This window comes from Rhagoletis zephyria, unplaced genomic scaffold (genome assembly GCF_001687245.7).
Source record: "Rhagoletis zephyria isolate East Lansing unplaced genomic scaffold, Rhagoletis_zephyria_1.1 Rzeph_scaffold_08386, whole genome shotgun sequence".
NCBI classification, from domain to species: Eukaryota; Metazoa; Arthropoda; class Insecta; order Diptera; family Tephritidae; genus Rhagoletis; species Rhagoletis zephyria.
Genome location: NW_016165466.1, coordinates 16,851 through 27,545, shown reverse-complemented (window position 1 = coordinate 27,545; position 10,695 = coordinate 16,851). Strand labels below are relative to the sequence as shown.

The following is a 10,695-nucleotide window of genomic DNA, read 5'->3' as shown; positions in this document are numbered from 1 at the left end:
GTTTAGAGGCTTTATAGATATACCTGCAAATAAACAACGATTAAAAAGTTACTAATTTAAAGCAAAAAAAATCAACCAACACCAACACGCAAAATTAACTTACTTTGTCCATCACTAATCTTTTCGCTTGTTTGTTAAATTCATTTGAAGAAAGGCGCGCAAATGCCAAGTTTTTGACATTTAACATCTTTCTTTCACTCTTTCTCTTGTCATTATTTCCTTTGCTTGCTATGAATACAGGGTTACCATTCATAGATATTTTTAGAGTTACTATAAATAGTAGATAGCACTGGCAGTATGCAATCTTAAGGAAACAAATTTTATTGCTCAATTTGGTTGCAATTTCACTTTTGCCTACCAAAAGCTTCATTCTACCAACCAAACTACCAAAGGATAATGAGCCTACCACTTTTGGTCCAATTGGACCAAAACGGCAACGCTGTTTGCAGCATGCGGGTGAATAAAAGCAACAACTACAATAACAACAGCATTGCAATCTACATCCTATTGACGGGGAAAGAATGCAAACAGAAATTTCATAAACGAGTGATCGCTGGGTAGCTGAGGTACTATCAGCGCGGGAGTAGGAGCATATGAAATGAGCAGGCGAAACAGAAACAAGGCGGCAGAAAAAAAATGAATTGCAAGCGAAAAAAAACAACCAAATTCACATCGAAAGCAAAATAACGAGAGCCTATGCAACAACAACAACAGCAAAATTTCTGTTTGATTCAAGGCCAAGGCCAATGCGAACAGAACACACGAACGCACACAAACAAATAAATAAACATGCAAGCGGCAACTGAGGCCCAGCAGCGACACAAATCGCGAATATGAGATCGCTATCGTATACCCATGTACATATACATATATATGTATGTAAGCCCCATAGCAGCGCATATGTTTGTCTGTGCATATGTGTGTACGTAAGTGCGGAAAAAAAGCTCCCAAACGCAAAGCGCAAAAAATTCAGAATGAATCGAATCGCAGATGCGGATGTGAAATGCGGCACTGCGCCGCGTCTCCCACTTCGACCCCTACATTATCCCACGCGATGTTGGCTGTGTGCCGCACACGGTGCCTACTGCAGTTGGTGTTGTTGTTGTTGTTGCCGCCGCTGCTGCTGCTTTTGCTTTCAAAGAACATCACAAACAGCAACAACTGCCAGTTAGTTGTTCAACAGGGCCAGTGCAGCAACAACATCAACAACAACGGTGGCAGTTATGCGCTGACAATCGCACAGAATCGCAAACTGCATGACAACAACAATAACATGTCGTGTATGTATTTTTTTTTGTGTGTATGAATATTATCAATGGTGTTGCTGTTGTAGCAGCGGTTGTTGGTGTCGTGGTTGTTGTTTTGTTGCCATTTGGTGCCATGCATAGTTACGCGTTGTCGATCGTTGATTGTTGTCGATCGTGCGATTCACTCAGATGTCTCTGAAAGTTGTTTGGAAAAGTGAATGCGTTGAAGGCGCGCGCGGCGTTACAGCGTTACAGCAGCAGCCGCTGCTATGAATTAATGAAATCGTGATGGGAAGCGCGTTGGGTGCAGAGAGGGTGCGGTGGTGGGAGGTGACGCAAGCTGTTTATTGCGAGATCTTTGAAACGGCTTGCGCTTGAATCGCTTTCGAGCTGGTGCGCCAGCGCTTATGTACATACATACAGAGATTTTAGAACTCGGAAGCGGGAATGGAGCTTTTAGCTGTCTTTCGAAAGACTAATTGAAAGATCTACTATCGAAGAGGTATGAGCGTTATTCTGTTTACCTTTTGGCAATAAGTATTTTTTAGAAATTAAATATGTACAATTAAAAAAAAATATATAAAACAATAAAAAATTAAAAAATTTTATTAAAAATAAGGTAAAAGCAAGCTTAAAAATGTAAACATAAATAAAAACTTTCAAAAATTAAAAATTTAGAAATATTTTGCTTTTAAATAACAATTAACTCTTAAAAATAAAAGAAAATTGAATACAAAACTTCTTTTTAAAACAATAAAATCAGAAAATGAAACGAAAATGAAATCAAAGAAAATAAAAAGTTAAAAAAATATACAGTGAAACCTCCCTTGGGCGGACACTCACCGTCGGTCATTTTTTGTCCGCCCAAGAGAGGTGTCCGCTTAATGGAAGGGAAGCTTATTTTAGAACTTTTTAATGTTTTAATTATTTGAATAGTCACTATTTCTTATTTGAAGAAAATATATTAATATTACATCGTTCAAACGAAAATGTGCATGCATTTTTTCAAAAGTGCATATTTCATTTATGTGCGTAAGTACATATTAAGTATCTAATAACAAAATAAAAATAAATATTACATTTCAGTCCATAAACTACATAAAACCATGGATTCATACATAAAAAACTGGGAAATTGTCGATTGACGTAAGTTTTATTTTGTAATTCTTTTCAGTGTCACTACCTTTTTCATCAATAGTTTTCATGTTTTTATCAGTAACAAAACCAACCAGAAATCTAAATTTTCGGTCCATTTATTTATTATTATCTATTGTTATAAATTTATCAGAATTGGAACTGGATTCTCCAAGGGTTTCTGATAATTCAAATAACTAACCTAAACCACTGCGCAAACCAAACTAAATGTGTGCATAACAATCACATTTTATGCGGGAAGTCCCCTTTTTCCATTTAGTAGTCCGCCTATGAGGAGTTCGCGTCCGCTCAACGGAGGTTTTTGTTTGATTTGTTATGAAAAGACATCTTAATGTCCGTTGATAAGAGGTTCGCGTCCGCTCAATAGAGGTTTTTGTGTCATTTTTATACCCGAGCGCACTTGTGCACAAGGGTATTATAACTTTGTTCACATAACGGTTGTTTGTAACAGGCAAAACGAATCGAGATAGATATAGACAAATGTATACATAAATGATCAGAATGAAAAGAGAAATCGATTAAGCGGTGTCTGTCTGTCCGTCCGTCCGTCTGTGCACACGATAACTCGAGTAAAAATTGAGATATCTTAACGAAACTTCGTACATGCACTTCTATTGGGCGTAGGACGGATGGTATTGAAAATGGGCGAAATCGGACAATAACCACGCCTACCTCCCATATAACGGTAATTTTCAGAAATACGAAAACTGCGATATTTTAGTAACTACTGAAGATAATTCACTCAAAATTGACATTTAGAATAACTTTTAGACGAGAAATAAGAATATTAAAAATTTTTGAAAAATGGGCGTAGCCACGCCCACTTATAGTTACATGTGTATATTTTGGTAACCGCTGCACCAATTTCTTCCAAACTTGGCACAGTTGTTGACCCTGGTACAGCATACCAGTATATCGTTAACCGTTTTAGCAATTTGTTCCAAACTCGGTATGGTTATTGTGCTTGCCACATAAAAGCAAACCGTTGAAAATTATTGAAATCGGACTAAAATTGCGGCCGCTTTTCATATAACGGTAAATTTTAGAAATGCTTGAAATTTCAATATTTCGAAATTTAAGTACGCTAGTTTACTTAATATTTATACACCCGCTTATCATGTAGCGGTAGCTTTCGGAAATATGGAAAACATATATTTAATACTTGCGCCGGGTACTTAATGTTCGGCTCCGCCCGAACTTAGACTTTCTTACTTGTTATGCAAAATAACTGTCCGCGTCCGGCCAAGAGAGTGTCCGCTTAAGAGAGAGTAATTTGTTCCGAAATTTAAACTTAAAACTTGGTATAGGAAAAAATGTCCGCCCAAGGGAGATGTCCGTCTAATAGAGGTGTCCGTTAGGAGAGGTTTCACTGTATTGAGTTCCTAAAAATGTCATACTGAAATTAAAAAAATATTTTTATTTTCAATACAAAATCTAAAAAGAAAAATAAAATTAATGTAAAGAAAACAAATAAATTATAAGTTCCTATAAATTCAAGAATAAAAAGATATTCTTTTTAAAACAATAAAATCTAAAAATTTAAAGAAATTTAAAATAATAAAGAATAAAATTTCAATTAAAATAATAGAAAAAAGAAGCTTCTAAAAATTGAATGAAATTAAAAAATATTTTACTTTTCAAAACAATTAAATCTTAAAATAAAAAACAAACTTTATTAGGAAAAGAAACAAAATTAAAAAAAAATACTTTTCTAAAATTTAAATGAAATTAAATACAAATACAGTGAAAGCTCCCATAAGCGGACACCGATGGTCACCTATATTTTGTCTGCCTATGGGAGATGTCCTCTTATGGGAATTTCGAAAAAAATAACATTATAATTCAAATTTAAAAAATTTAAATAGCGGGTTCCTAAATTAAAATAATATTTATTCTTTAGTAGACAGAAACAGGATGAATTAAAAATAATTTAAAATGTATGGCGTTTTCTTTCCTACCGACAAATCTCATTGCCCGCTTCACTCAAAGAGCAAGAAGAGGGCAACGAAAAGGCAAACATTTTTCTAGAAAAGAAAATATCTTTGAATATGGGCTATGTTCTTGTGTACATATATCTAAATATGTACAAGCGTAAAAGTCAACATCTGACCAAACAAAAAACAAAATTGACTGCTTGTTAGAGCTTCGCGTCCGCTTAAAGGAGACTTTTTTTCATAACTGGACTTTTTTGAGTGTCCGCGTCCGTTTATCGGAAAGTCCGTGTATGGGAGAACATTGTGTATGGAAAAAAGCCAAAAACTTGTTCGTTCCCAAGAATGTGTCCGCTTATAGGAGATGTCCGCTTATTAGAGCGTCCGCCTATGAGAGCTTTCACTGTATTTTTTTCCAATTAAAACAACACAATCTAAAAGCAAAATTAAAAAAAAAAACAAGTATCTAAAGAACAAATTAAATTACAATAATATATATGAAATCCAATAATTAAAAAAAAAATTACACAAATACAATTGAAAATATATTTTTTTCTTTTTAAAACAATAAAACCTAAAATAAAAAAGTTATTAAAAAGAAAAAACAAAATTGAAAAAGCAAAATTTGAAAAAAAATTTCACAAGTTAAAAGAAATTATCAAATATATATATGTATATATGTACATACATATATTATAATAATAAAATAAAAAATTTTCGTATTTTATTTTTTAAACATCTTTGGGGAATTTTCCGAATTCCTCGTGTTTTCATTATTCAGGATTATTCGGTATTTTTCAGGACTTTTCGAAATTCTTATTGTTTTATTTTTCAGTTTTTCGAGAATCTTTCATCTTTCAGAACACTTCGCTTTTTAATTTTTTCGGTATTTTTCAGGAGTTTTCGAAATTTCATGAAACTTTTTTGGAATTTTTTGTTTTATTTTTTAATGATCTTGATTTCTGGATTCTTCGTGTTTTAAGTTTATAGGAGTTCTTTCGAAATTTTTACGGGACATTTCGAGATTTCTCGTGTCCTTTGGATCCGTTAAATCTAAACTTTGCTCTTTATGAATCTATGCCTCTCACTTTCTATATAGAAAATAAACCGCCAGTATTTTCAGCAAAAATTAATACATTTAAGTATAAAAACGTTTTGTTTTTTAGTTTATACACATTTCCAGTGATTCTAAACGCCTTCGCACTGAACGCCGGAATTAGTACTATAAACAGCAGAAACTTGCATGACACTTTGCTTACGCAACACTTTGCCCGCGCGCGAGCTCTGCATTCGAACGCATATGTACATATATGAATTATTAATGCAAGAAAGCACAAAAACAACGACCATAAAAGTGATTTAAAATATCAAACAAGAACGCGCGGCAAATTCAAAAATTCTTAACGCGCGTTGGTAAGATTTTTTTTTACTCTAACACTGGCTACTCGCCTGCCTGCCAACGCTTCCTGCTCGTTTATGGCGCGCGTTTGTTGTTTTTTTTTTGCCTTAACACACTTCGACTATTTAATTTATTTGTATTCTCTTTGTGTTCGTACAACCGCTGTGGACTGATTATTTGCTGTTTGTTGTGAAGGTTGAAAATTTCTTGCAATTTGCTTTTTTTTTCAAAAGTATTTTCTGTTTTCTAATTGTTGCTGCTGTGACTGTTGTCGTTAGCGCTGTTGTTGCTTTTATACGCTTGTCCGGCGCTGTTGTTATTGTTGGAAAAATATTAATTGCAGAAAACCAGAAGTTATGCAATCAAAGAGCAAACAATTTATTGCTTGGCCTGTGCTGGCTGGGGCCTGGCATGCCATGGAATGGCATGTCGCAGTATTTGTGGCGGGTGTTTGTGCTTGAACGCTTAGACGCTACGCTCACACGATGGCTAACTTATTGGCATGCCAAATGGTTGAAAGCTAGGCAACCAGTCGGCGGCTGATTTACCAGCTAGCTAGCTGTTTGACTGGCACGAGACGAGCAGCGGGCGGCGGGCGGTGGACGGCTAGCAGTCGCACTTATACAAAAACTTACAATTTCAATTGCGCTCAGATAAGTATAGTATGCAAGTGGTAGAAAAAAAAATCCGCCATTGTGTTCGTTCGAGCGAGTTAGCAGTGTGCATGCGAAATTAAATAAATTAATTTAAAATAAATCAATAGAAAACGATTAGTTATTTAAAAGCCTTAAACACAATCAATTTCAAGCTTGATTCGATGTACATAATTACTTATTGGCTAAGTAAAGAAAGCTCGTTTCGCTTGGATTACCAACTTCTCTCATTTTCCCATCGATGCTTGCTGCAAGCCACCGCCGTCAAATCACTATAATCACAAAATGACATTGCAAAGCAACGCTCGCACTGTAGCTGCACTTGTACCTGTAGCTGTCGTCGTCACTGTGCCGTTGCAACGCCCAATTTCTATGCAACGTCATTGCGTCCAATGCCACCATTGTGTGGCGTAACAATCATTAAGCGCCAACAATAACAATACCTATAAACAACAACAACACTTGCCGTTACTTCCGTCATTTGCTGTAAATGCAACATAATTAATGACTAATTGGGCAGCAGTAGCTGTTAGTTGCGGTAGCAGAAGCAGCATTGTTACAGCGCGTTGCATTGTAAATTATAGTAGTTACGTATACGTAACGGTGCACGGTCAAATGAAGTAAATAAAATTGATGAATAATGCCAATGGTGGGCATCTCGGCGGAGGTAAATGGGAGGGAGTGCGATAAATAGAGGCATATTGGCAAAAGGGTTGCAAGTAATGGTGATAAAAATATAATTGTGCATGGATTGCTGACGTGTAATAACAGCAAAAAAAAAATAAAAAAACAATTGATGTTAACAGTTCAAACGTGAATGGCAAAAATCGTGATAATTAGGTGAAACTCTAAATGCAAGTACTAGCAATTGCTTTGTTGTAAGCAAGTTCTCTTTTACAACAAATTTTCTTAAGGCTATAGAAAAACAGAAAACGAAAATGCAGGGATATACCATCTACGGCATTAAGACAAAATTTTTAATTTTATCTATGTATGAAGATTAGTCAGTCACTTTCTGAAATTCCCGCATTGCAATTTGAACGTCAGCACTACCTTCGCCAATTATTATGTATCAGTGCAGTCAGCTATGTTCTCAGTTCTGCCATTACATATCGGAGACTAACCAGCAATCGGAACAATGGGATTTTCTGAATAAATTGGTGCTAAAGAAAGCCAAGGAAGGCCTGTCAGATTTCGTAGTCAGGATGGTGTTTTTTTTTTTTTAAATTCGCGGTGTTTACCTTAAGAGGGAAACAACAATGAATGACCTCTTTTACAAAGTCAACAACGCCTTAAGGCCGGTCCACATAGAACTTTCGCGTTGGCTTTGGCGTTGGCATTGGTTTGACAGAACGCACGTTAAAAGTATGCTTGCTACATCGAACGCTTGGCAGCGAATGCTTGGGCCACTAAATTAACATACTAACGACAGATAAGTGAATATTTCATATCCATAATTGCATTAAAAACGATATTTCTTGCCCGCACTTGATTAAAAAGGGAAAATATTTCACACAATTTTATTTATTTGCAAAACAGATGACGAGCAACGCACGCGAAAAGATGAGAGTTGGCAATCTTTTTGCTTTGTGTTGGCGTGAGCGTTGCCGAATTCTGGCTATGTGGACGGCTGCATTTGAATTCATGCATTCATAGTCAGCTGTTGAAGCGACACTTACGCCAACGCAACGCCAAAGTTTTATGTGGACGGGCATTTAAAGGAAAAAGATATGTGCGGTCGTCCATCGTATACGCAGAAGTTGCACAATGATTGAAGAAAGAGATTTAACTCCAACAATAAGGTCATATCTCAAACAATTTTCAGCATATTTGTAGGGTTTTAAGAAATCTTCCTACTTGGAGGACATCAGGAAAATGCAGAAATTCAGCACGCAGTGTAGCGTGTTGAAAGAGAGCTATAGTATATTGAAAAGCATATCACTGAAGGTGTAGTTGACAAAATTCGACCAGGTGGTGTATCTAAGTTGTTGGTATATGGTAGGAATGTCGCCAGCAACGTACGCGGAAGGTTGCCCGTGTAGGCCAATAGGGAAGCCCGCTGGCTTATCATGACTGCAGAATAGCAACAGTGTGAACCCCTGCTTTGTTGGTTGAAATATGCGATGGAGATCGGTTTCTGGCGAGTTTTTAGTCGATTTTCCGCTTCCACATTTGTAAGTAGCGTCACTGAGGTAACATTTCGCCGCCTTTTTTTTACTGCATTGGACTTCTCAGCCACATCTTGAGAATACGGAATCTATAGATTCTTGGGATGCAGGTATAGCCAGCATTTTATAGTTGCGGAGTTGGAGACTATAATACCATGTTTCCACGTATCGTAATTCGCTCTCTAAGTAATTTGTGAATTGTCCCGTTCCCACGACACACATTAGTAATTTGTTTGGCAGCTCTAGTTCGTGTTCTTGTTCTTCGCTATTTATTATTATTTTTGTGTACTACAAATATCGAAGATGGAGCTAAAATTTAAGTTATCATCAACAACTTTAATTTATATAGAGAATACTTTCTTAATATTATTCTATAACTAGAAAACTTTGTATGGCGAATTACGTAATTCGGAAGGTAATTGGCAAGGCGAATTACGAATGGGAGAGTGAATTACGAATCGTGGAAACACCGTTTAAGGAAGTTAACGTCGTATCGCATGAGTTATTACTCTCAATCGCGATTACTTTTTTCGCCACCTGAGGCAGTGGTAGTGAACAGAGTCAACCGGACCCAAACCTAAAGGTTGAAGGTAGTTTTTCCGGTTCTGTATGAACCCGTATGTTCCTTGTAATGACGTTGTCAGTTCGAATTTGTCAAATTTGACTGTTTGTTCTGAAGTTCAGAGCAATGTTGAGCAGCATCCGGATGTTTTGTGGAGACTGTCCTGTGACATTTTTGGTTTAGCGTGCTAAATGTCGCTGTCAGAAGCCCACTGCCTGTATCGACCGGGAATTTTTACATCCGACCATTCTCTTCTCCTATTTACATGAATAATAATAGATTGGAGCTCACACATATGTATGTTAGTATTTGGCCGAGTTTCTCCTCCGATTTGTGGCGTGCGCCTTGCTGTTGTCACACAAAGCGGAGGGACGTACAGTTTTATGCCGACTCCGAACGGCGATTGTATTTTTATGAGAAGCTGTTTTTCATGGCATAAATACACTCGGAGTTTTGCCATTGCCTGCCGAGGGACGACCGCTGCTAAGAAAAAAACATTTTTTCTATATTTTTTTTGCGATGTTGCTTAGACCAGGGCTTGAACCCACGCATTGCGGAGTGGAAGCGCGCACTGATTACCACTACACCACAGCGGCCAACATATGTATATATGTACACACAAAATATTAAATTCTTTGAGCTTTCTGTTTTAAGACTGCAATCACAGCCGAAATAGTAAATCAATAATTAAATTAAATATTTTTTTAGCTAACATTTATTAAGCAACAGCGACTGATAAGATTACAATCAGAAACTGAAGGAATTTAAAATAGATTTCCGGTATTCTTTTTGCAATCTGTTTACACGGAGAACGCTGTAAACTTTTGCAGAGTTCCTTAGTTATATGATTTTGTTATAAAATTTCATTACATAAAAAAGAAAAAAGTAAAGAGTTGCCAACTTTTTTTACATCGCAGCCGGTAGGATTCGAACCTACGCTCCCAGAGGGAATCTGATTTCGAGTCAGACGCCTTAACCACTCGGCCACGACTGCTTGCGTACAGACGAGGGACAATCAAAGCTAAAAGCTAAAAGAAATATCTAAATATTATTTATACTCGAGTTAACTTATCAAAATCGAATGGATCATTAAAAATAATGTTCTTGAAGAAAGTGTGTCGTCACGCACCAAGAAAGTACTGCAATAATTTTCATACATATTTTTATTGCTTTTTTGTGGCTTGTACGCCGCTTTGTGTGCCACAAAATTATTGATTAATTATTGTTGCACTTAAAAGCAGCGATTGCAATAGCAATAAAAGCAACAACAATACATTGCAGTTCCAATCACTGGCGTCTTTCGCTCCACCCCTCCTTCTTTCTCTAGCCAACAATGAGAAAGGCGCTCTAACGCTAACGCTTACGTCATTATGCAATTTATGCGCAGCGTGACAAATGAATTTCATACGCTTTATGCGTTGTTGGTACTTTTGATGTGGTTGTTTTAGCTATTATATTATGGTGCTTGCGGTCGCTGTTGACTCGCTGCAGCCTTAACTGCTTGCATTGCAGTGATTGACACAAATGCACACAGACATAAATAAATACCGTTATCAGTGTTGTAAATTGTGCTGCGAGAC

The 10,695-nt window shown here is 36.5% G+C and overlaps 1 non-coding gene across 1 annotated transcript; it reads right to left on the bottom strand.

Moving 5' to 3' along the window:
* Nucleotides 1-10,027: 10,027 nt before the first annotated feature.
* On the bottom strand, nucleotides 10,028-10,109 carry TRNAS-CGA (transfer RNA serine (anticodon CGA)). Its single transcript has one exon. It is a non-coding gene; the product is annotated as a tRNA-Ser (tRNA).
* Between the last annotated feature and the right edge of the window lie 586 nt (nucleotides 10,110-10,695).